The sequence below is a fragment of the Somniosus microcephalus genome, unplaced genomic scaffold, assembly GCF_052327205.1.
Source record: "Somniosus microcephalus isolate GS21.2 unplaced genomic scaffold, FLI_Smic_1.0 unresolved_chr6, whole genome shotgun sequence".
Classification (NCBI taxonomy): Eukaryota; Metazoa; Chordata; class Chondrichthyes; order Squaliformes; family Somniosidae; genus Somniosus; species Somniosus microcephalus.
This window is the reverse complement of record NW_028225184.1, coordinates 29,533,744-29,561,593: the sequence shown is the minus strand read 5'-3', so window position 1 is coordinate 29,561,593 and position 27,850 is coordinate 29,533,744.

The window sequence follows — 27,850 nt, the reverse complement described above, 5'->3', positions numbered from 1 at the left end:
AGTACTATTAAATCGCTGCTTACACTGGAGGAATGTATAGGGCCCTGGACAGTTGGAGGGAGGAGATAAAAGGGCAGGTATTGCATCACCTGCGCTTTCATGGGAAGGTGCCGGGCAAAGGGGAAGGGGTGTTGTGTGTGATAGAGGAGTGGACCAGGGTGTCATGGGGGGTGTGGTCCCTTCGGAATGCCGAAAGGGGATGTGAGGGGAAGATGTGTTTGGTGGTGGAATCACGCTGGAGGTGGCGGAAATGGAGGAGGATGATCCGCAGAATGTGCAGCCTGGTGGGGTGAAAGCTGAGGGGAAGGGTCGCTCTGTCGTGCTTGTGGGAGGGAGGGGAAGGGGTGAGAGCAGAAGTGTGGGAAATGGACCGCTCACGGTCAAGGGCTGTGTCAACCACAGTAAGCTCAAGTAACAGCACCTCATCATTCTATTAGGCACTTTGCAGCCTTCTGGACTTAACATCGACTTCAACAATTTCAGACTATAAATTGGCCCCTGTATTTCTTTATATAGATTTTTTTCTTTTGTTTCCTCACAAGAAATCTGCTAATGTTGCAGCCAGTATCATTCACACATCATCTAGAGCCTCCTTTTGTTTCCTAACTTGTCCCATTTCCTTTCCTTTTGCCTTACACAATCATCCCTTTTGTAGGTCAATCTCTCCTGTCTTCCATCCGATCACAGACCTCCCCTTTGTTCCTTCTGCCCCTCCTCCCTGCCACTGCTTAAAATATCTCTTCCTTAACTTTTTCCAGTTCTGTCGAAAGGTTCAGCGTGAAACGTTGATCCTGTTTCTCATTCGATGCAGACTGACCTGCTGAGTGTTTCCAGCATTTTCTATTGTTTTCAGATTTCCAACATCTGCAGTATTTTGCTATTGTAATAGTGGCAAATGGTTGTTTTTCAGTAGCTGGGAAGCATACAGTGGTGTCCACCAGGGGTGCATGTTCGGACCACGGGTCTGTTATCTACATCAATGACAAAGATTTGGATACACACCACAGAATTTCAAAGTTTGCAGATGTCAGGAAATGCATAAATGTTAATAAACGGTGAGAAGGGCAGTAAAATACTTCAGGAGGGCGCAGACAGTCTTGTGAAACGGGCAGAATAATGACAGATACAATTAAACACAGAGAAGGGTGAAGTGATACATTTTGTCAGGAATTATGAGCAGCGGCAATATAAACTAAACTGCACAATTTTAAAGCGAGTGCACGATCAGAGAGACCTGGGGTGTACTTATTCCAATCTTTGAGGGTGGCAGGACAATTTGCGACATCTGTTCATAAATGCAGGCCTTGGCTTTACAAACTGAGGCAAAGATAACAAAATTCTGGAAGAAAGGCTAACCTTTTCTAAATCACTAGTTAGGCCCCTGCTTTAATATTGTGTCCAGTTCTAAGAAACACACTTTAGCCAACAGTTCAAGGATTGGAGAAGGTGTCGAGGAGATTTACCCGAATGGTACCAAGGATATGGGATTTCAGTTACCAGGAGAGACTGGAGAATCTGGGATTGTTCTTTTTTAGAGCAGCGAAGGTTAAGAATCATAGACCTTTACAGCACAGATGGAGGCCAATCAACCCATCGTGTTCACGATGGCTGCAAAAGAGCTATCCAGCCTAATGCCACTTTCTAGCTCTTGTTCCATAGCTTTGCAGCTGACAGCCCTTCAAGTGCATATCCAGGTACTATCCAATCTTCCTCTTAACTAAAATTCTCCAGTCCTGGCAACAATGTCGTAAATCTCCTCTGTAGCCTCTCCAGTGGAATCACATCGTTCCTGTAATGTGATGACCAGAACTGTAATGAATACTCTAGCTATTACCTAACTGGTGTTTTATTCAATTCTTGCATAACCTCCCTTCTGTTATGTTCTATGCATCGGTTAATAAAGCAAAGTATCCAGTATACATTCTTACCCACCCTGTTTAAATGGTCTGCTACTTTCAGAGATCTGTGGAGATGCGCTTCAAGGTCCCTCTGTTCCTTTACACTTCTCAGTATCCTACCATTTATTGTTGATTATCTTGTGCTATTAGCCCTCCCCAAATGTATTACCTCTCACATATCCAAATTGAATTCCATTTGCCAAGTTTCTGCCCACCTGACCAGACCAATGATATCTTCCTGCCGGCTACAGCTTTCTTCCACACTATCAACAACACAGCCAATTTTTGTATTATCTGCAAACTTCTTAAAGGTGCGCCCTACATTGAAGTCTAAATCATTGATATATAACACAAAAAGTATGGGAGCCAGTACTGAGCTTTGTGTAACTCAACTGGAAACAGCCTTCGAGTCACAAAATCACCCGTCTACCATTACCCTTTGATTCCTGCCAATGAGCCAATATTTGTACCCAACTTGCCACATTCCTTTGGATGCCATGGTCTTTTATATTTTTGACCAACCTGTCATTCGGGCTCTTGTCAAAGGCCTTGCTAATATCTATACAGACTATGGCAAATAGAATGCCCTCATCGACCCTCCTCGTTACTTCCTCGAAAAATTCAATCAAGTTCCTCAACAAGACCTTCCCTTAACAAATCCATACTGACAGTCCTTGATTGTACCATGCCTTTCTAAATGCCGATTTATACTGACTGTCAGGTTTTTCCAATAATTTTTCCTGCACCGAATCCAGGCTGACTGGACTGTAATTGGTCTATCCCTTTCTCCCGTTTTAAACCACTGTAGAGAGTAAGAATTACTCCATTCCTCTGGCGGCATGCCAGTAGCCACAGAGGATTAGAAAATAATGGTCTGACCCTAAACTGTTTCATCTGTTGCCGGTCTTAACAGTCTGTGATACATTTCACCCGGGCCTGGAAATTATCTATTTTCAAAGCTGGTAAGCTGTTTTACATTTCTTCTTTCACTATATTTATATCATCTAATATTTCAGACTCCTCCTCCTTAACAACAATGTCAGCATTAGCCCTTCTGCTGTGAAGTCAGACGCAATGTATTTATTAAGGATGAATCCCACGACTCCTGCCTCCACCTTTTTGGTCTCTAATAGGCCGTAATCTGTCTTCAGTTATCTTCATGATCTTTATTCATTGGTAAAACATCTCTGGGTTTTTCATTATTTTACTTGTCAATATCTTTGATGCCCTCTCTGTGCTTTCCTAATTTCATTATTTAATTGAAACCCTGCGATCTCTGTACTCCTCTGGGCTTTCTGTCTTATTTTGCTCCTGGATACAGTCAAACTCTTCCCTTTCCCCCTTATCCTGCCCTGTATGCCTCGTGACATCCAGGGGACTCTGGATTTGGGAGGCCCACCCTGTTGCCATGAACCCTCACTAACTCCTCGTTGAATGCCTCCCACTGCTCAGGCACTGATTTCCCGTCAAGTAGCAGTTTCCAGTTCACTTTTGCTAATCACATCTCAGCTTAGTAAAATTATCCTTTCCCCAACTGAGAACCTTTTTCCTCGTCTATCCTTGTCCTTTTTCATAAAGAGAGATTCAATAAAGATGTTAAATATCATGAAGGGTTTTGATAGAGTAAGTAAGTCTGTTTCCAGTGGAAGAATGGTGGGTAAACAGAGGACACAGAATAAAAATATTTGGAAAGGAACCACAGGAGAGATGAGAAGAACTTTCTTTACGCAGTGAGTTGTTGTGATCTGAAATGCACTGTCTGAGAACGTGATAGAAGCAAATTCAGCAGCAACTTTTGAAAGGGAATTTGATATTTAGTTGAAGGGAAAGTGATTTACAGGGCTCTGGCTAAAGAGTAGGACTAATTAGATAGCACATTCAAAGTGACAGCATGGACACGATGGGTCGAATGGCCTCTTTCTGTGCTGTACTATTCTAAGATACTACGAGCAAGAGACAGAGAGAGACAAGAGAGAGAGAGATAGAGTGAAGGATAGAAGTAAAAAATAGAGACAAAGACTGGGAGAGGTAGAGAGGGAAAGAAATTAAATTTTAAAGGGGAATTGGATAAATACTTGAAGGGGAGCACTTTGCAGGACTATGGGGAAAAGAGCAGGGAATGGGACTAATTGGAGGGGTGAGGCCATTGTTGGCGTTGAACACATGGATTAGAATATTAAAATCGAGCTATTGCCGGATCGGGAACCAATGTAGATCAGTGATCACAGGGGTGATGGGTGAACGGGACTTATGCTAGTTAGGATATGGGCAGCAGAGTTTTGGATGAGCCCTAGCTTATGGATGCTTGTAACTGGGAGGCCGGTTAGTGGAGCATTGGAATAGTCGAGTCAGGATTTAACACAGGCACAGATGAGGGTTTATGCAGTGGAAGCGCGGAGACAGATGATATTATGGAGGTGGTAGTTGGCTGGTCTGGTGATTCATAGGATATCAAGTCGGAGCTCATCTCAGCTTCAAAGAGAATGGCAAGGTTGCGAACTGTCTGGTTCACCCTCAGACATTGGCCAGGGAAGGGGACTGAGTTGGTAGATAGAGGAAGGAGTTTATGGCGAGGACCGAAGAAAATGGCTTCTTTCTTCCCAAGATTTAAATGACAAAACAGTAATTCAGTAAAACATGGTTTACAGATCAAATTGCTGGATATGGAGAATTACCAGGGAGACCAACAGCAGCAAAGATGAGAGAGTAGCTTACAAGACCAGTAAGACAGTTGGCAAAGCTTTATAGAGTTAATAGCTGAATTCGGAGACTTACCTGGAATAATAGTCGCAGCAAGGAGAGAGTGTAAATGACATGAACATTAATACAGTAAAATATGGTTAATAGAATAGCTGGATAGAGAGACTTACCAGGAACAACAAAAGAAGCAAGGAGTGGATAGTAAATATATTGAATAACCTTAAGTGCCAACTGTATCCGAAATTCTAATGGTAGTCCATCAGAATATGCAACAAGGATGTCAAACTCCCAAATAAAACTCCTGCCGATTGTTGTAACATTCCAATTTACTGCTCTCAGATTCTGACCCATTGTTGCAACATTCCAATATACTATTCTCAGATTCCGAGTCCCTCTCTGTGGAGCAGCGTGCTGATCACTGTTAGCGCTGGAGGTAATGCTCTCACTGGCACTATAGGATAACACATTGTAAGGAGACCCTTATTAATAGAAGAGGGAAACCATGCACTGATAAAATTTGAGTCCACAGAGATTGGCATTCATTGCAGTCACTGAACAAACACCTTGAGTTAGCCCTTGGAGACTAACATTAATTACAATCACTGAACAAACAGCTTCAATTAACCCCTGTCCATCCCGCAATTCTTATACCACAGCAAAGTAGAACATTTCCCTGGCCCTGATGGGATGTATGAGAGTTGATGAGGGAAGGAACGGTGGAAATTGCGCAGGATCCGGCCAGAGTCTTTGAAGCCTCCTTGGATATGGGAGTGGTGCCAGAGGAATGGAGTGTTGCAAATGTTGCACTTTGTTAAAAAAGGAGTGCGATAAACGCTTTTACTACAGGCCAGTCCCCCTTACATCGGTGGTGGGGAGCCTTCTAGAGGCCATACTCCTGGAGAAAATTAAATGACACTTGGAAAAATCATAGGATAATAAATGACAACCAACATAGATATGTTAACAGAGATGTGTCTGGCAAACCTGATTGAGTTATTTGATGAAGTAATGGAAATGGATGAAGGGTGTAGCGTGGTTGTTGTTGTGTATAAGGAATTTAAAAATGGGGTTGATAATGTGCCATTGAATAAATTTGTTAGGACCAAAGGGGAAATGGTAGCGCTGATCTGACATTGGCTAATGGACTGAAAACAAGAGCAGTGGTGAAAAGCTCTTGTTCAGACTGGGAGGAAGTACACTGTTGCACCCTCCTGGCGTCGCTATTCGGACCACTGCTCTTTTTGATATATATTAATGATATAGACATATATATATATATAAGAGCATAATTTGAACATTTGCCGATGAAACTGAGGGGATCGAATTAGGCTTCAGGAGGGCATAGATAGACTGGTGAAATTAGCAAACTGATTAAAGGTGTCACTGACAGCGCTAGTAAATGGCACTGACTCATCAGTAACCTGCTCACTGCAGCTGACTTTGCATTCCACCAGGACCACTGGGCTCCATGTCATTACAAACATGGACAAAGAGCTGAATTTCAGAGGCGAATTTAGAGTGGCTGCCCTCGACATTAAGCCATAATTTGAATGAATGTCGCATTAAGGAGCCCTCCTAAAACTGAAGTCAGTGGGAATCACGGGGAAATCTCTCCACTGGCTGGAGTCATACATATCAAAAAGGAAGATGGTTGTGATTGTTGGTGGTCAATAATCTCAGCCCCTGGACATCACTGCTGGAGTTCCTCAGGGCATTGTTCTCGTCCAACCATATTCAGCTGCTTCATTAATGATCTTCCTTCCATCATCAGGTCAGAAGTGGGGTTGTTTGCTGATGACTGCACAGTGTTTAGTTCCATTCGGAAATCCTTAGATGATGAAGCATTCCATGCCCGCATGCAACAAGACCAGGCCGAATTTCAGGCTTGTGCTGAAAGGTGGCAAGTGACACAAACATCGCACAAGTGCCAGGCAATGACTACCTCTAACAAGCGAGAGTCTAGCGACTGCCGCTTGACAATCAATGCCATCACCATCGCCAATTCCACCTCCATCAATATACTGGTGGTCACCATTCACCAGAAAATTAATTGGACCAGCTGCATAAATATTGTGGCTACAAGAGCAGGACAGATGTTGGTATTCTGAAGCGAGTGTCTCACCTCCTGCCTCCCCAAATACTTTCCAACATCTACAAGGCACAAGTAAGGAGTGTGTTGGAATACTCTCCACTTGCCTGAAAGAGTTCAGCTCCAACAACACTCAAGAAGCTCGATGCCATTCAGGACAAAGCAGCCCACTTCCTCGGCACCCCATCCACCACCTTAAACGTCCACTCCCTCCACCACCAGCCTATCGTGGTTGCAGTGTTTACCATCTAAAATAAGCACTGCAGCAACTCGCTCAGGTTTCTTCCCAGCACTTCACAAATCCGTGAACTCTTCCACCTAGAAGGACAAGGGCAGGAGTTGCATATGAACCCCAGCAACTACAAGTTCCCCTCCAACGCACATGCCATCTTGACTTGGAAAAATATTGCCGTTTCTTCATCATCGCTCGGTCAGAATTCTGCAAATCCCTCTGTAACAGCACTGTGGGAGTACCTTCATGGACGGGAGCGGTTCAAGAATGCTGCTCACCACAAGCTTCCAAATGGCAAAGAGGGATAGGCAATCAATGCTGGCCATGCCAGCGGTGGCCACATCCCATGAAGGATTTAAAATAATTTAAAAATGTCAGAAGGCTGATTAAAATTAATGTAGAGAAGTGAGAAAGATAAACCTGGGGGGAAAATTAGGAGAGGCAATATAAACTAAACTGTACAATTTTAAAGAGGGTGCAGGAAAAGAGAGACATGGAAGTTTACATACACAAGCCTTAGAAGATGGCAGGACAAGGTGATACGTTTGTTAATAAAGCGCATTGGCTCCTTAGTATTCTAAACCGAGGCAGACAACAATAGCAACAAAGTTATGCTGAATCTGGAGTATTGTGTTCAATTCTGGTCACGATGGAGACTTGCCATGGCGCCTCCCACGACTCAATAGCAACACACAGCACTGACCCGTGAAGGAACTGCCTGAGGAACCCAGAGAGCAGCGAGACACACAACATTCCGGTGTAAACAGACAGAGTATATTAATAACAGGATTGATAAAACCAAACAGTGTATCTGGGTTTAAATCTTAAGAATGTGAAGTGTGGCGAAAGGAAACCATTTAAGTTTAAACTGCTGCCCCGGCAGTTACAGCACGATTAGATACAGAATAAGTTCCATCTGCACTGTCCCAACAAATACTCACAGGGCAGGTACAGCACGCGATAGATGCAGTGTAAAGCTGCCACTACAATGTCCCGTCAAACACTCCCAAGGCAGGTACAACACGGGTAAGATACAGAGTAAAGCTCCCTCTACACTTTCCCATCAAACACTCACAGGGCAGGTACAGCACAGGTTAGATACAGAGTAAATTTCCCTCCACACTGTCCCATCAAACACTCCCAGCACAGGTACTGCACAGATTGGATACAGAGAAAATCTCCCTCTACACACTCCCATCAAACACTCCCAGGGCAGGTACAGCACGGGTTAGATACAGATTAAAGCTCCCACTACACTGTCCCATCAAACACTCCCAGGGCGGGTACAGCACATGTTAGATACAGATTAAAGCTCCCACTACACTGTCCCATCAAACACTCCCAGGGCAGGTACAGCACGGGTTAGATACAGATTAAAGCTCCCACTATACTGTCCCATCAAACACTCCCAGGGCGGGTACAGCACATGTTAGATACAGAGTAAAGCTCCCACTACACTGTCCCATCAAACACTCCCTGGGCAGGTACAGCACAGGTTAGATACAGATTAAAGCTCCCACTACACTGTCCCATCAAACACTCCCAGGGCGGGTACAGCACATGTTAGATACAGAGTAAAGCTCCCTCTACACTGTCTCATCAAACTCTCCCAGGGCAGGTGCAGCACGGATTAGATAAAGAGTAAAGCTCCCTCTACACTCTCCCTTGAAACACTCCCATGACAGGTACTTCAAAGGTTAGATACAGAGTAAAGCACCCTCTACACTGTCCCATCAAACATTCCCAGGGTAGGTACAGCTCAAGTTAGATACAGAGTAAAGCCTACAGTACACTGCCCCATCAAACGCTCCCAGGGCAGGCACAGCACAGATTAGATACAGAGTAATGCTCCCTCTACACTCTCCCATCAAGCACTCCCAGCGCAGGTAATGCACAGATTAGATAGAGCGTAAAACTCGCTCTACACTCTCCCATCAAACACTCCCAGGGCAGGCACAGCACGGGTTAGATACAGAGTAAAGCTCCCGCTACACTGTCCCATCAAACACTCCCAGGGCAGGTACAGCACGGGTTAGATACAGAGTAAAGCTCCCTCTACACTGTCCCATCAAACACTCCCATGGCAGGTCCAGCAAGGGTTAGATACAGAGCATAGCTCCCTCTACACTGTCCCATCAAACACTCCCATGGCAGGTACAGCAGGGGTTAGATACAGAATATAGCTCACTCTACACTGTCCCATCAAACACTCCCAGGGCAGGTACAGCACGGGTTAGATACAGAGTATAGCTCCCTCTACACTGTCCCATCAAACATTCCCAGGGCAGGTACGGCACGGGTTAGATACAGAGTATAGCTCCCTCTACACTGTCCCATCCTCTGAGTGGGGCTCAGTACCACTGCCGATATGAGGTCGGGTAACACAGCAGGCCGGGGACGGAGCCTGCGCCTTTCCCAATGGTCACTGCATCCCCTCTCTCAGTGAAGCCGCTCCCTGGGATGCTCTGCTCAAGTCTCTGATATGGATCAGTGTCGAGATATCAATTCCTGTTTCTGTCGTCCCAGTGTATTTAAAGTAATCAATTTTCTTCCTGGAACAACTCATTTGATTTTCCAACAAATGGCTTCTGTTCTGCTGTCAACAGCTCAGCTCTGTGCTATTATTGGAGATAAAAAAAGAGTGATCACACCCAGTATTTATGCACATTCTGTCAAAGGATAATTAACTGCTCAAATGACCACAGCACATCGGAATTTACAGAACAGAGAGAGAGTCACATCTCCCTCTGTCTATAATCTGCTACGCACTCTTGTTTGTCTGCTATCATCTCTTTCTTCACTATCTCTGTCACCCCCTCTCTCTCCCTCTCTATATCTAATAAACGTGCCTATCTCTCTATTTCCATCTATCTCTCTTCTATCCCTATAACCCTCCCTCTCGCCCTATCTGTATCTAATAATCTCTCCTCTCTCGATCAGCATCCGTCTCTCCTCTATATCTGTCATCCCTCTCTCTTCCTATCTATACCTAATAATATTTCTTCTCTCTAGACCTATCTATATCTCCTCTATCCCTATCACACTTCTACTTATCTATATCTAATAATCTCTCCTCTCTCGATCACCATCCATCGCTCCTCTATATCTGTCAACCGATCTCTCTCCCTATCTAGTAAGATTATAAGCACATAATGACATACAAAATAAGAGCAGGAGTAGGCCATACGGCCACTCGAGCCTTCTTCACCATTCAATAAGGTCATGGCAGATCATCGACCTCAACTCCACTCTACCGCCCGATCTTCATGTCCATTGATTCCGCTAGTGTTTAAAAATCAAACTATCTCAGCCTTGAATATAATCAGAGGCCCAGCATCAGCCCACTGGGGCAGAACATTCCAAAGATTCACAACCCTCTGAGTGAGAAATTCCTCCTCATCTCGATCTTAAATGGTCTGCCCCTTATCCTTAGACTATGCCCGCTACTTCTAGACACTCCAGCCAGGGGAAGCAACGTCTCAGCGCCTAACCCTGTCATTCCTTTCAGAATTCTCTATATTTCAATGAGATCACCTCTCATTCTTCTACACTCCAGAGAGTATCGGCCCATTCTACACAATCTCTCGTCATAGAACAGCCCTCTCATCCCAAGATCTCTCCTCCCTCTATCACCATCTATCTCTCCTCTATCTCTGTCAACCTATTTCTCTCTTTCTATATCTAATAATCTCAACTCTCTGTCTCTCCTCATATCTCTGTCTGTTTCTGTCAATCTGTCCCTCTTCCTCACTCTGTCTGTCGCACCCTCTCTCTCTCTGTTGCGCCCTCTTTCTCTGTTGTCTGTCTCTCTCAGTCTCTCTTACTCATTCTCAGACTCTTTGATTCTAACTCTCTGTCTGTCTCTCTAACTCTCTGTTTCTCTCCGTCTCTCTCACTGTCTCTTCCTCTCTTTGTCGCTGCCTCTTTCTCTACTTCTCCCTCTCTCTCTGTCTCTTTGGGTCTTTCTCTCTTTGTCTCTCTTTCTTTAGCTCTGTCTCTCTGTCCATCTGACTATCGGTCTCTCTGACTATCTCTCTCTCTCTCTCTCTCTCTCTATCGCTATCTCTCTCTCTCTCCCTCTGTCCCTCTCTGTCTCTGGTAGTCTATTCCTCAGCCCATAATCTCTGTTTATATGTCTGTATCTGTCTCGTTTTGTCTCTCCATCTCACTCTTTCATTCTTGTCTCGGACTCTGGCTCTCTCAGCAGCTCTGTGTCGCTCGATCTTGTCTACCCAGTCCTCTTTAGCTCTGCCTACTTCTAACACTATTTCTACTCCTCTCTCTTACAGTCTGTCTATGTCACTATCCGGTTTTCACTCTCATTATGCGTCTCTCTTTCCCTCTGTCTCTTTCCACCTGTATCTCGGTCGGTATCTCCCCATCTCTCCTTGTCTTCCCATCTCTATGTCTCTCCTTCTCTGTCTCTCTTTATCTCGATATTTCGCTCCCCCATGCTCCCTTTGTCTCAACCTCCCCTGTCTCTCCCCATATCAGTCTGGCTCTGTTCACCTCTCTACCTCTCTCTCCCTGTCTCCCTCACTCTCTCAGTCCCACTCTTAATTCCTCTATCGCTCTTGATCTATTACTTTATCTATGTCTCGCACACTGCGTATTTCCTCTTTTCTCACCCCGGCTGCCTCTCTCTCCCATTCTCAATCTCACTCTCCCTATTGTCATAGTGAAGGAGGAGATAGTGGAGATATTGGATGGGATAAAAATTGCCAAACAGGAGCTACTAGGAAGGCTGACTGTACTTAAAGCAGATAAGTCACCAGGACTGGACGGGACACATTATAGGAAGCTGAGGGAAATAAAGGTGGAAATTGCGGAGGTACGGTGGCCATAATCTTTCAATCCTCCTGGGATACATGGGTGGTGCCAGACGGCTGGAGATTTGCAAATGTTACACCCGTGTTCAAAAAAGGGTGTAAGGATAAAGCAGCAACTACAGGCCAGTCAGTTTAATCCCAGTAGTGGGAAAGATTTCAGAAACAATAAACAGGGATAAAATGAACAATCACTTTCACAAGTGTGGATTAATTAAGGGAAGCCAGCACGGATTTATTAAAAACATTTTGTGTTTAACCAACTTGATTGAAATTTCTGATTAATTAACAGACAAGGATGATGAGGGCAATGCAGTTGACGTGGTGTATGTGGATTTCCTAAAGGCTTTGATAAATGGTGCAAGTGTAAACCCAGCAATTAAAGGCATGTCAGTTGAATCTCGGTAGTGGGGAAGCTTTTAGGAACAATAAACAGGAATATAATGAACAGTCACTTGGACAAGTGTAGATTAATTAAGGGAAGCCAGCACGGATTTTTTAAAGACAAATCTTGTTAAACCAATGTGTTTGAATTTTCTGATGAAGTAAAAGACAGGGTTGATGAGGGCAATGCGGTTGACGTGGTGTACATGGATTTTGATAAGGTGCCACATAATAGGCTTGCCAGCAAATTTGAAGCCCATGGGCTAAAAGGGAAGTGGCAACATGGATACAAATTTGGCAAAGTGACATGAAGCAGAGAATAGTGGTGAATGGCTGTACTTCTGACTGGAGGTGTTCCCCAGGGGGTCGGTACTAGGACCACTGCTTTTCATGATATATTTTAATGAATTGGACCTAGGTGTACAGGGCACTATTTCAAAATTTGCGGATGACACAATGCTTGGAAATCCAGTGAACATGGAGAAGAATAAGAATAAAGTGCAAGAGGATGTAAAGAGGCTGGTGGAATGGGTGGACATGTGGCAGAGAATTCCAAAAGATTCACCACCCGCTGAGAGAAGAAATTCATCCTCATTTCCGTTTTAAATGGGTGCCCCCTTATTCTGAAATTATGCGCTCCAGTTCTATATTCCCCCACGAGAGGAAACATCCTCTCTGCATCTACTCTGTCAAGCCCCTTCAGAATCGTATATGTGTCAAAAGGTTCCCCTCTCATTCTTCTAAACTCTTATGTGTATAGGCTCAGCCTGCTCAACTTTTCTTCATAAGGCAACTGGTCCATCTCCGGAATCAGCATCGTGAACCTGACATCACTCCATTGTCTCTTTCTCGCTTTCTGTCTCTCGCCACTCCACTCTCTTTCCATCTCTCTCTCTGTCTATCTCGGTCTATCTGTTCCTGTCTCTCGCTCTGCATCGTTCTCAGTGCCTCCCACTTTCTTTCTTTCTCCTTTTCTTTTTTTAGCCCTCGTTATCTCTCTATCTCTCTCTCTCTCCATCCCTCTCTGTCTCTCTCTGTTTCTCCTTGTCTCTCATTTATCCCCCTCTCTCTGTCACTGCGTCCCCCTCTCTGTATCTTTCACTATCTGTCTATCGTTCTGTCTTTCTTTCTGTCCCTCTCTCTGTCTCGCACCCTCTCGGACTCGTTCTTTCTCTCTCCCCCTCATTCTCACTCTCTTTATCTGCATCTCCCTCTCTGACTTTCTTTATGCCTGTTCCTGCCTCTCTGTCTGCGTTGCTCTACCTATCTTCCCCTCATTGTCTCTTTCTCTCTCTTTCTTTCAATGTCGTTTGATCTCCTCCTCTCTGTCTGTCTTTCTATTCTCTGTCTCTCTCTCTCTCTGCCCTTCTCATTGTCTCCCTCACTCTCTCCTTCTCTCTGTTTCTCAATCTCCCTCTTCCATTTTATTACACTCTGTCTGTGTCTCTCTCTCTCCCACTTAGGAAGGCAAAAGGAATGTCGGCCCTTATTGCAAGGGGAGAGAGTATAAAAGTCGTGAAGTTTTGCTGTAAATGTACAAGACGTTGGTAAGTCTACACCTGGAGTTCTGTGTGCAGTTTTGGTCTCCTTATTTAAGGAGGGATATATTTTCATTTGAGGGTGTTCAGCCAAGGTTCACTAGGTTGATTCTCGAGATGAAAGGGTTGTCTTCTGAGGAAAGGTTGAGCAGGTTGGGCCTATACTCATTGCAGTTTAGAACAATGATAGGTGATCTTATTGAAATCTATAAGATTCTGAAGGGGCTTGACAGGGTAAATGCTGAGAGGGTGTTACCCCTCGGGGGAATTTAATACTGGTGACATAGTTTCAGGATATGGGATCACCCATTTAAGATGTAGATGATGAGTATTTGCTTCCCTCAGAGGGTCGTGAATCTTTGGAATTCTCTACCGCAGAGAGCTGTGGAGGCTGGGTCATTGAATATATTCAATGTGGAGATGAAAATTTCCTTCAGCTACGGGGGATTCAAAGGTTACAGGGAACAGGCAGGAAAGTGGAGTTCAGGCCAAGATCAGAGCAGATTATCCGTGGTCTTATTGAATGGTGGGGCAGGCTTGAGGGTGCGAATGACCCTCCGAATTCTTATGATCTTATGTATCTGCACTGGGAGTGCTTCATGCTGACATTGGATATGAAGTGGGGCTACGTCATCGGGGTAATGTAGAGGGAGCTCTGTATTGTACCTGAACTGGGAGTGCTCGATACTGCCGCTGGGTATAAATTCGTGGATACACTACCAAGGTAATGTAGAGGGAGCACTGTATTGGATCTGCACTAGGAGTGTTCGATGCTGACAGTGGGGGTACACTCTCAGGGTAATGTTGAGGATGCTTTGTATTGTGCCTGCTCTGGGAGTGCTCGGTCGTGACAGTATGTATAAGGTGGGGGTACACCGTCAGGGCAATGTCGAGGCGCTCTGGATTGTACCTGCCATGGGAGTGTTCGATGCTGACAGTGGATATAAAGTGGAGGTACACTCTCAGGGTAATGTAGAGGATCCTCCTTGTGGTAACCACCCTGAGAGTACTCGAAGATGATACTATATAAAGTGGAGGTGCAATCTTAGTTAAATGCAGAGAGAGCAATGCATGGTACGTGCCCTGGGAGTGTGCGATGCTGACACTGGGTATAAAGTGCAGGTACACTGTTAGGGTAATGCAGAGAGAGTTTAATATTGTACCAGCCTCAGGAGTGCTCGATATGTCACTGGGTTTAAAGTCGGGGGTAAACTGTCAGGGTAACGTAGAGGGAGCTCTGTATTTTACATGATCCGAGAGTGCTCGATGATAACACTGGGTATAAAGTGAAGGTAAACTGTCAGGGCAATTTAGAGGGAATTCTGTATGGTACCTGCCCTGGGATTGTTAGCTGCTGACACTGGTTATAAAGTGGGATACACTGTCAGGGTAATGTAGAGGGAGCTCTGTATTGTTCATGCCCTGGGAGTGCTCGATGCTGACAGTGGGTATAAAGTGGGGGTGCACTGTCAGGGTAATGTAGAGGGAGCTCTGTGTTGCACCTGCCCTTCGAGCGCTCGATGCCGACACTGGGTATAAAGTCGGGGTATACTGTCAGGGAGCTCTGAATTGAAACTACCCTGGGAGTGTTCCATGCTGACACTAGCTATAAAGTGGAGTTACTCTGTCAGGTTAATGTAGAGGGAGCTCTATATTAAGAACATAAGAATAAATGAAATTGGAGCAGGAGTAGGCAATTCGGCCCTTCGAGACTGCTCTGCCATTCAATGTGATCATGAATGATCTTCTTTCTCAACTCCATTCAACAGCTCTATCGCCATCTCCCCTGATGCCCTTACTAGTCAGCAAACAATCCACTTCTCCTTTGAATATACCCAATGACTGAGCTTCCACAGCCCTCTGAGGTTGAGAGATCCAAAGATTCACCACCCTCAGTGTGAAGAAATGTCTTCTCATCTCGATCCTCAATCAACCTCTTGAACCTAGGTTGCACTTCCTCTATGGCAAGTGTATCCTTCCTTGGGTAAGGAGACCAAAATTGTAAAAAGGACTCCAGGTTTGGTCTCAACAAGGCCCTATATATTTGGTGTAAGACTTCTTTATTCTTGTACTCAAATCCTCTTTAATGAAGGTCAACATACCATCTGCCTTCCTAATGGCTCGCTGCACCGGCACATTCACTTTCAGTGACTCATGGACAAGGAGTCATAGGCCCCTTTGAGCGTCTGCATTTCCCTACCTTTCACAATTTAGGAAATACACTGCCTTTCTGTTTTTTCTACCAAAGTGGGTAACTTCACATTTATCCATGTGCCATGCTCTCGCCCACCCACTGAGCCTGCCGAGATTCCCGGGAAACCTCATCACATCCCATTCACAACTGGGTATTGTACCTGCCCTGGGAGTGTTCGATGCTGACACTGGTTATAACGTGGGGGTAAACTGTCAGGGTAATGTAGAGGGAGCTCTTTATTGTACATGCCCTGGGAGTGCTGGAAGCTAACACTTGTTACAAAGTGAAGGAACACTGTCAGGGTAATGTAAAGGAGCTCTGTAGTTTACCTGCCCTGGGAGTGCTCGATGCTGAAATTGGGTATAAAGTGAGGGTACACTGACAGGGTAACCTAAACGAAGCACTGTATTGTACCTGCCCTGGGAGTACTCGGCGCTGACATTAGGATTAAAGTCGGGGTACACTGTCAGGGTAATGTAGATGGAGCTCTGTGTTGTACCTGCCCTTGGAGTGCTCGATGCTGACGCTGGGACTACTGTGCAGGTACACTGCCAGGTTAATATAGACGGGTTTCTACAGGACGATATAGATGGGTTGGTCAGATGGGCACAACAGTGGCAAATGGAGTGTAAACCTGAAAAGTGTGAGTTGATGCATTTTGTGAGGACCATTATGGCAAGGAATACAAAATGAATTTTATGATCAGAGGATCCGAGGGACCTTGGTGTGCATGTAAATACTTTCCTGAAGGCAGCAGGACAGTTAGATAAGGTGGTTAAAGAGGCATATGGGATACTTGCCTTCATTAGACAATGCATAGAATATACGAGCAGGGAGGTTGTGATTGAGTTGTACAAAACGCTAGTTAGGCCACAGCTGGAATACTGTGTGCAGTTCTGGTCGCCAAACTATAGGAAGTTTGTGATTGCATTGTAGAGGGTGCAGAGGAGATTCAACAGGATGTTACCTGGGCTTGAGCGTTTCTGCTATGAAGAGAGAATGGACAGTCTGGGGTTGTTCTCTTAGAGCAGAGAAGGCTCAGGGGGGAACTGATTGCGATGTACAAAGTGATGAGGGGCATAGATAGGGTAGATAGAAAGGAACTTTTCCCCTTATAGAGGGGTCAATAACCGGGGGGCATAGTTTCAAGGTAAGCGGCAGGAGGATTAGAGGGGATTCGAGGAAAAACCTTGTTCACCCAGAGGGTGATTGGAATCAGGAACGCATTGCCTGATAGTGTGGTAGAGGTAGGAACCCTCACAACATTCATGTAGCATTTAGCTGAGCACTTGAAACGGTATAGCATACAAGGCTACGGACCAAGTGCTGGGAAATTGGATTAGAATAGATTGGGCTTGATGACCCACGCGGACACGATGGGCCGAAGGGCCTCTTTCTATGCTGCATAACTCTTTGACTCTATGACACTGTGTTGTACCTGCCCTGGGAGGGCTCAGTGCTGACACTGGGTATAAAGTGGAGTTACACTGTCAGGGTAATGTAGAGGGAGATCTGTTTTGTAGCTTCACTTGGATTGCTCGATGCCGATACTAGGTATAATGTGGAGTTACACTATCAGGGTAATTTAGAGAGGGCTCTGTATTGTACCTGCTGTGGGAGTGGTTGATGCTGATACTGGACATAAATTGGAGGTACGCTGTCAGGCTAATAGAGAGGGAACGATGTGGTCTACCTGCCCTTAGAGTGCTCGATGCTGACACTGGGTATTATGTGGAAGTACACTGTCAGGGTAATGAAGAGGGAGCTATGTATTGTGCCTCCCCTGGGAGATTTCAATGCTGACACTGGGTATAACTGTCAGTGTAATGTAGACGGAGCTCTGTAATTTACCTGCCCTGGGAGTGTTCGTTGCTGACACTGACTATAAAGTGGAGGTACACTGTCAGGGTAATGTAGAGGGAGCTCTGTATTAAGAACATAAGAAATAGGAGCAGGAGTAGGTCATGCGGACCTTCGAGCCTGCCCCGCCATTCAATGAGTGCAAGGCTGGTCTACTGCATCAACTCCATTTTAGCAGCCCTGTCGTCATATCCTTTGATGCCCTTACTAGTCAGAAGCCTATCGCCTTCTGCTTTGAATATACCCAATGAGTAAGCCTCCGCAGCCCTGTTGGGTAGAGGGTTCCAAAGATTGATCACCCTCTGTGTGAAGAAATGTCTTCTCATCTCTGTCCTGCATGGCCTGCCCTTTATCCTGAGGCGGTGGCCACTGGTTCTAGACTCCCCAGCGAAGGGAAAAGTCTCCCAGCATCCATTCTATGAAGCCCTGTAATAATTGTGTATGCTTCAATGAGATCCCCTCACATTTTTCTAAATTCAAGAGAATGCAGGCCTAATTTACTCAATCTCTTCCCATACGACAGTCCTGCTATCCCAGGAATCTGAAGCACCCCTTCCTGCACCATTGCTCTAGCCACACATTAACATCTCTGATCTTACTGCTCCTACACTCTCACTAGCACATGGTACTCAGTGTAGGCAGAGATAATTATTTTGAAGTCCTGCTACTTAACTTCATCCTCAGCTCCCGAAGGACCTCAACCATTGTTCTACTTACTTCATTGATCCCAACATGGACCACGAATTCTGGATGTTGCCTTCCCCTCTCAAGCTGTTCGGCAGCTGTTCAATGACGTCCTTTACCCTGGCAGCAGGATGGCAACACACCATGCAGGACTCAAGTCAGCGGTTGCAGAAACAACTGTCTGATCCCCTGATTATCGACTCCCCAATGAGCACTGCATTTCTGCAATTTGCTATGCCCCCTGTGCAGTCTTGTGACTCACTGTGCTATGGATGTGCTCTAGACTGCATTCCCCCGAGGTGCCGTCACCCTCACTGGTACTCAGAAGTGGAAAGCGGTTTGAGAGTGCCAGAGTGTCTGCCTCGTCTTACCCTGTTAGATGGCCACCCATTTACTATCATCCTGAACTATCTGCAGCTGCGGGGTGACTAGGTCCTCGAACATGTGTTCCAGGTAATTCTCAGCCTCCTGTCTGCCCTGCAGTGACTCCAGGCGCTGCTAAAGCTCAGAAACCCTGAGCTCCAATTCGAGCTCTGGAGGCACTTCCTGCACCCATGGTTATCCAGGACAGATGAAGAGTCCTGGATTTCCCACATGGCACAGGAATTTCAGGCAACGGGTCACAGCTATCCCATTATTTTACTTCAAAGTCGATCAGCTTATGGGATATAAATAAGTTTTCAATTGAGTATACCCGTATTCCTACGTATTGTTTAATCATTTATATGCGCCAGATTTTTATTTAATGCAATTCAGAGCGCTTTTAATGTTGGTATCCTCTATTTAGTTAATTTTATTTTATCCTTTTAAATCCAACTAAATATTCTGATGATTTACCAATTTACTGTTGCTCCTTGATTTAAATTACTGAGCACATCCTTCCCCCTCTGCACCGAATTCGTACCTTCCATTCTTCATGCGGAAAACACATCTCCTCTTCTCGCCTCTGGTTCTTTTGCTAATCACCTTCAATCTGTGTTCACGGGTTACCGACTCTTCTGCACTGGAAATAGTTTCTCCGTACTTACTCTATCAAAATATTTCATGATTTTAAATAGCTCCACCAAATTTCCTCTTAAACTTTTGTGCTCTAAGGTGACCAACCCCAGTTTCTCCATTTAGCTGAAGTCTTTCATCCCTGGTACATTCTGGGAAATCTCCTCGACATTGTTCCTTACATGTGCGGCCCTGAATTGGACACAATATTCTATCTGGGGTCTAACCAGTATTTTATAGAGTTTCAGAATAAATTCCTTGCTTTTGTACTCTATGCTGCTATTTATAACTTTATCTACATATATAAACGGATCGTTCTGTCTGTCTATCTGTCTGTCCTTCTGTCTGTCTGTCCTCGGGTGTGCGCCTGTCTGGCTATGCGCTCTAAAGTTATACAGCGTATCTACGCGCGCGTTACATCCAAAGAAAGCTTACGCTTCCGGGACGCTCGTAAGCATATTTATTTTTCGGTCGGACGAAAATTGTTCGTGCCTTATGCAGAAAACATTCAAAATTAAACTCATTATCTGCTAGCATTGATTGACTGACGTCAAGGTTCGACCAATCCTGTGCCGTCACGATTAACCAATCCTACAGTACGGTCCCCTGATGGTTGGCCAATCGGTGTGTGTGTGTGTGGATGGGACTAATCGTTTTCATCTCGGGGATGTGGCAGCCATTGTTTCACTGCCATGACTTCAGCTTCCAGCTCAAACTACTTTGAAAGTTAGTATCTCTTTTAAAAATAACATAAGATTTACCAAAAACGTTTTATAAGTACTTTCACTTTCATCTTTCAAGGCATTAAAAGGTAGAAATGTTGCCCGGCAGCAGATTCACACAGAGAGAGAGAGACAGGGCCTGAAAGCCCTTTGATCATCCAGCTTTGAAAAAGTTAGTTTCTCTTTTAAAAATCAAATAAGATTTACCAAAAACCTTTTATAAGTACTTTCACTTTCATCTTTCAAGGTATTAAAAGGTAGAAATATTGCCCGGCAGCAGATTCACAAAGGGATACAGACAGGGCCCAAAAGCCTGGGACTCGATTTAAAATGTTGCCCAGCAGCAGATTCACAGAGAGGCCCCAAAGCCTTGCACTCGATTTAAACCGCCCGGCCCAAAACAGCCCTGGCAAAGCCGGGCTCCCCCAGCCCAAAACAGCCCTGGCAAAGCCGGGCTCCCCCAGCTAGTATATTTATAAAACCAAAGATTCCTTAGATCAGTAGAGCTCTTTATTTCTATCTATTTGGTGTAGTATATCCGGCAGCCCCCATTATTGCCACAATGAATCAGGTACCGCAATTTGTTCATCATGTCCTGGGAACAAAGCTCCCGATGATCCCCCTTTCCACCTCCTGAATCACCAAGCACTTGTTCTTCACGCGGCCCTTATCCACCTATCAAGATTTAAGGAACAAGGATGTCTTGCTGCAGTTGTAGAGGGCCTTGGTGAGGACCAAATCTTGAGTATTGTGTGCAGTTTTGGTCGCCTTATCTGAGGAAGGATGTTCTTGCCATGGAGGGAGTGCAGCGAAGATTCACCAGACTGATGCCTGGGATGGCAGTAATGACGAATGAGGAGAGAGTGGGTCGATTGGGCTTATACTGGCTGGAGCTTAGAAGAATGAGAGGGGATCTCATCGAAACTGATAAAATTCTAACAGGACTAGACAGACTAAATGCAGGAAGGATGTTCCCGATGGCCGGGGAGTCCAGAACAAGGGGTCACACTCTAAGGATAAGGGGTAAGCCATTTGGGACAGATATGAGGAGGAATTACTTCACCCAGAGAGTGGTGAACCTGTGGAATTCTCTACAACAAAAGGCAGTTGAGGCCAATTCATTAAATATATTCAAGAAGGAGTTAGGTATATTTCTTACGGCTAAAGGGATCAATCGATATGGGGAGAAGGCAGGGACAGGGTACTGAATTTGAATGAACAGCCATGATCTGATTGAACGGAGGAACAGGCTCGAAGGGCCGAATGGCCTACTCCTGCACCTATCTTCTACGTTTCTAAGTTTTCCTCTACATTACCCTGACAGAGTAACCCCACTTTGTACCCAGTGTCAGCACTCCCAGGACAGGTATAATACAGAGCTCCGCGTACATTACCTTAACAGTGCACCGCATTTTATACCAAGTGTCAGCATCGAGCGATCCAGTGTAGGTAAAATTCCGAGTTGTGAAGAGGACTTAAAGAGTATTTAAGGGGATCTCGACAGGCTCAGTGATTGCGCGAGAACATGGCACATGGATTATAACGTGGTAAATGTGAATTTATAAACTTGATGGAAAAAACAGAAAGGCGGAGAAAAACAAAGGCGGAGTATTTCATGAATGGTGACAGATTGGGGAATGCAGATGCTCAAAGGGACCTGGGTGTCCCTGTACATGAGTCACTGAAGTGAATGTGCAGGTGCAGCAAGCCATTAGGAAAGCAGATTTTATGCTGGCCTTCATTAAATGAGGATTTGAGTACAGGAATAAAGAAGTCTTACTCCAATTATATAGGGCTTTGGTGTGACCACACCTGGAGTACTTTGTACAATTTTGGTCTCCTAACCTAATGAAAGATATAAGTGCCATTCAGGGAGTGCAACGAAGGTTCAGGAGATTGTTTCCAGGGATGGCGAGACTGTCGTCTGTGAAGAGATTGTGTAAACTAAGCCTGTATTCTCTTGAATTATTAAGAATGAGAGAAGATCTCATTGAAGCATACAAAACTATTACCGGGCTTGTTAGTATGGATACTGGGAGAATGTTTGACTTAGCTGGGGAGTCTAGAACCAGGGCCACAGCCTCAGGATAAGACTGAGATGAGAAGACATTTCTTCACACAGATGGTGATGAATATTTTTAATACTCTACCCCAGAATGCTGTGGAGGCTAAATCATTGGGTATATTCAAAACAGAAGTTGATATATTTCTAACTAGTAAGGTCTTCAAGGGATATGTCGGTAGGGCCGGTGAATGGAGTTGTGGTAGAAGATCAGCCATGATCTCATTGAATGACGGAGCAGACTTGAAGGGCCGAGTGACCTACTCCTGCTCCGATTTCTTATGTTCTTATTTTCTTAAAAGTTCAACTCTTTACATGGTGCATTTCCATTCTATCCCATCTCAATCAAATCCACTAGCAGGCGCTGCGTTTTCTAACACGTCATAAGCGCAGATGAAAGTATCCCGAGTTTGAGAGCACCCGGTAAGATCTGGGGCCTCCCAAGTGCTCCCCTTCACCTGGGTCTCATACTGTGGTGGACCATCATATCTCACTAATTCATCTCCCTGAACTACTCCTATATTCTCCACGCAGAATAGAGGATTCGGCATCGCCTTTTCGTGCAGGATTGGATAATAAAATACCATCCCTAATAAGGTAATGTAATTCTGTTCCTGCAAAGGTCATTCATGTTTCAACAGGTAGACCTGTAGCAAACCCCTGTCTTTACACATAATTACGGTAAATTAATAAGTGGGCATTGCCCTCCTGTATCGATCAGTCTCCCACAAGGGCAGCTTCCCGTCAGCAATGCTCCGCAGGATTTCACGGGCTTGTCCCACTAAACAGGACCCATACATTACACAAACATCATTTCACGCGGCCTCACTGGAGGCTTTCAGATTCTCCTTTAACATTTTGTTTTTGATTTTAGCGTGGAATTCTAAATAGATAACCATGTCTTGCAGATGAGTGGTCATAATTTGGTCCGCCTTCAGTTCCACTTGTTCCAGATCAATCTATTGATTCAGCATTTCCTTCCGACGATTTCTAACTGCTTTTACGGATTGATCGATAGCAGCCCAATCGAGACTATTAACGAGGGAGTTACCAGTGTTATAAACAGCTGCTGCATCAATTATCAGGCCCCATCGACTTCTGATATGTTTCCCTTTAATCACAGAAACTACATTGTTCTCCAAATCCCAAAGTTGTGATGGCTCTTCCCCGAAAACTTTTATTAATTCCCACATCATTCTCCCTTATAACCACGCTGTGTATGGTTTGTAACAGTACCGCACACCCACCTCGATCAGATTGAATCTCACAGGTATCACTTCACGATGCGCATCATGGTACAATATCATCGGTGTTGGGATTACCACTAACCCTTTTGCCGTTCCCGGGGTGTATTTTATTCGTAGGTGGGTGTGGGACTTTCAATTGCACCGTGTGTATTATTCCGTTTTCATATTCCTAAACATCATAATGTCTGCAACCCCTCGAACCCCTACACAGCCTTCCCTCCCTGTCAACGAACCATTGATAGAGACCTCTGTCATCTAATCCATACACTTGGATACTTTTCCCGCCTATCCAATGGCCGGGAGATCCATAAAGCACTTCTGCAGATACAAAAGTAAAGTTTGACAGCCTCCCGGAAGGGTTTATCCATCCATAGATTCCCTCATACTCCTGCCAACACCATGGTTAAGGTAACAGAGTATCTCCAGCTGTTCGAATTTGGGTCGGGCTTCATACATGCCCCCAAGGGCTCCCTATCTGACCTTGAATGGTAACCTGGTTCTGCTTGTAAAAAACACACCCGTGGCCCGGTTGGGCGATCTTTGCATTTTATGTATACACTCCCTACATTCCTGGACCGCATCACTGGTAACCATTATTGTCCCTGAACACACGGTTTGTGAAATCACCCTTGATGTATTGGAGTGCAATGTTTCGAGTGGGGTCCTGAGGCGGTGTCTCTGGGGTGCAACAATCAAATTATTTGGTGAAAATAGTTAGTGGTGGTCCAGTATGCCGAATAGGCTGAGGTGGAATCTTCGAAATAGATCAGAATCCCGATAATTGGCCAGAACAATTCATTCATTTTATATAGTTCAGGCTCTCAATACTGATGTTTATTTTTGAACAAAGCAAAACGGAACTTCCTACTTTTGGTTTTCTGTATAGGGCAATTTTCGACGCCTACCACGATATTTCAAGGGTGTCTTTTTATTTCTTTTACTACGTCGAGGGGTCTGTTGGACTCATCTGTCGACAGGAGCTGGTTCCAGACCTGTGACAAGGAGGGTTCTACAGCTCCCATGTCCTGTCCACCCTCATTTGTATCATATTGTACCTGTAGAGGCGCCAATTCAGGCAAGGGCGCCTCATTGGGTGGGGGTGTCCCATTAGGCTCACCTTCTTCATCCCATTGGAGCGGATTCAGTCTCACTCTGCTCATGACCGTGGCTTGCTGCCATCTTGATCAGAAAATAAGGGTGATGGGATACAGTGTGGAGCTATAATAGGGGGCGATGTACAGCCAAATATAGAGGAAGAAGCAAGTCAGCTTGGAAGGCAGAGCAAATATGTAACGTCACAAGGGAGTAGGGCAAGGCTGGATGGCATTTATTTTAATGCAAGGAGTCTTGCGAATAAGGTGGATGAACTGAAGGTGTTGATGAACACATGGGAGAATGATATTGTTGCTATCACGGATACATTGTTGAGGGAGGGGCAAGACAGGCAGCTCAATATTCCGGGGTATAGAATCTCCAGGCGAGACAGAAGGGGGGGAGATTAAAAGAGGAGGGGGTGTCACAATATTAATTAAGGAGCCAATTACTACTGTAAGGAGGGATGGTATATTAACAGGTTCCTCTAATGAGGCCATATGGGTAGAACTTAAAAACAAAAAGGGGGCAAGCACTTTGCTGGGAGTGTATTTTGGCCCCCAAACATTCAGGGGGAGATAGTGGAACAGATATGTAGGCAAATCTCAGTGAAGTGTGCAAATAATAGGGTAATAACAGTGGGGGATTTCAACTTCCCCAATATTAACTGGGATAGTCAAAGTGTGAAAGGCTTAGAGGTTGCAGAATTCTTAAAGTGCATCCAGGAGAGCTTTTTGAGCCAGCATTTAGAAAATCCTACAAGAGAGGGGGCGGTACTGGACCTAATTCTAGGGAATGCGGCCGGGCAAGTGGTAGAAGTGTTAGTAGGTGAGCATTTTGGTGACAGTGACAATAATTCGGTGAGATTTAAGGTAGTCATGGAAAAGGACAGAGATGGACTGGAAATATAGGTTCTAAATTGGGGGACGGCCGATTGTAATATGATAAGGCAGGATCTGGCCAAAGTGGACTGGGATCAGCAACTTGTAGGAAAATCCACATCGGAGCAATGGGAGTCTTTCAGAAAGGAAATTGAGCGAGTACAATGGCCACATGTTCCCGTAAATTTCAAGGGTGGGACCAAAAAGCCCAGGGAACCTTGGATGTCAAGGGATATACGAGAACGGATCAGGAAAAAAAGGGGGGCTTTTGGCAGATATAAGGGACTAAAGACAGAGGATGCCCTAGAGGAGTATAAAAAGTGCAGGGAGATATTAAAAAAGAAATTAGGAGAGCGAGGAGGGGCCATAAAATAACACTGGCGAGCAAAATAAAGGAAAATCCAAAGGTGTTTTATAAGTATATTAAGGGCAAGAGGATAACTAGGGAAAGTGTAAGGCCCATTAGGGACCAAAGTGGCAATCTGTGTTTGGCGCCAGAAGATGCAGGTGGGGTTTTAAATGAATATTTTGCACCTGTGTTCACTATGGAGAAGGAAGATGCAGACATAGAAATTGGGCAGGGGGACTGTGATATACTTGAACATATTAGCATCGAGAGGGAGGAGATTCTAGCTGTTATAGCAGGCTTAAAAGTGGATAAATCCCCAGGCCCAGACGAAATGTATCCCAGGCTGCTGTGTGGGCAAAGGAGGAGATTGCACGTGCTCTGACACAAATTTTCAGAACTTCTCTCGCCAGAGGGGATGCGTCAGATGACTGGAGAACAGCTAACGTAGTACCATTATTCAAGAAGTGTAGTAGGGATAAAGCAGGGAATTACAGGCCAGTGAGCCTAACATCAGTGGTTGGGAAATTATTGGAAAAAATTCTGAGGGACAGAATTAGTCTCCACTTGGAGGGGCAAGCATTAATCAGGAATAGTCAGCAGGGCTTTGTCAAGGGAAGATCATGTCTGACCAATTTGATTGAATTTTTCGAGGGGGTGGCTAGGAGCGTGTGTGAGGGTAGTGCAGTGGATGTGGTATACATGGATTTCAGTAAGGCTTTCGATAAAGTCCCGCATAGGAGAATGATCAAGAAGGTTCGAGCCCATAGGATCCAGGGTGCCTTGGCAAATTGGATCCAAAACTGGCTTTGTGGCAGAAGGCAGAAGGTGATGGTCGAAGGTTGTTTTTGTGACTGGAAGCCTGTGTCCAGTGGGTTACCGCAGGGATCGGTGCTGGGACCCTTGCTGTTTGTGGTGTAAATTAATGATTTGGATGTGAATGTAAAAGTTATGATCAGTAAGTTCGCAGATGACTCGAAAATTGGTGGGGTGGTAAATAGCGAGGAGGGTAGCCTCAGTCTGCAGGACGATATAAATTGGTTGGTCAGATGGGCGGAACAGTGGCAAATGGAATATAACCCTGAAAAGTGTGAGGTCATGCATTTTGGAGGGACTAACAAGGCAAGGGAATACACAATGAATGGTAGGGCCCTAGGAAAAACAAAGGATCAGAGGGACCTTGGTGTGCATGTACATAGATCCCTGAAGGCAGCAGAACAGGTGGATATGGTGGTTAAAATGGCATATGGGATACATGCCTTCATTAGCCGAGGCATAGAATATAAGAGCAGGGAGGTTATGATGGAGCTGTACAAAACGCTGGTTAGGCCACAGCTGGAATACTGTGTGCAGTTCTGGTCGCCACACTATAGGAAGGATGTGATTGCTTTGGACAGGGTGCAGAGGAGATTCACCAGGATGTTACCTGGGCTGGAGCGCTTCAGCTATGAAGAAAGTCTGGACAGGCTCAGGTTGTTTTCCTTCGAGCAGACAAGGCTGAGGGGGGAACTGATTGAGGTGTACATAATTATGAGGGGCATAGATAGGGTAGATAGAAAGGAAGATTTTCCCTTAGTAGATGGGTCAATAACAGGGGTGCATAGATTCAAGGTGAGGGCAGGAGGTTTAGAGGGGATTTGAGGAAGAACTTTTTCACCCAGAGGGTGGTTGGAATCTGGAACTCACTGCATGAAAGGGTGGTAGAGGCAGGAACTCTTACAACATTCAAGAAGCATTTGGATGAGAACTTGAAATGCCATAGCATACAAGGCTACGGACCAGGTGCTGGAAAATGGGATTAGATTAGACAGGGCTTGATGGCCTACGCGGATGCAATGGGCCTAAGGGCCTCTTTCTGTGCTGTATAACTATATGACTTTATGACTCTATGCTTGTGGGCTGAAAAAGCTTCATCTGGTGAAACCATTTCTCTTTCATGAGTAACTGAACCACATATACCCTAGGACAAGCTTTGTCAACAATGTTATACGGCCCTTTGTGGATGGGTCGAAAACTCCCAGCTTCGCATAGTCTCATAACATTACCTGGCTCCCTACTTCCCACTCCTGGGGTTTACTCAGAGTCAGGTGTAATCGGTT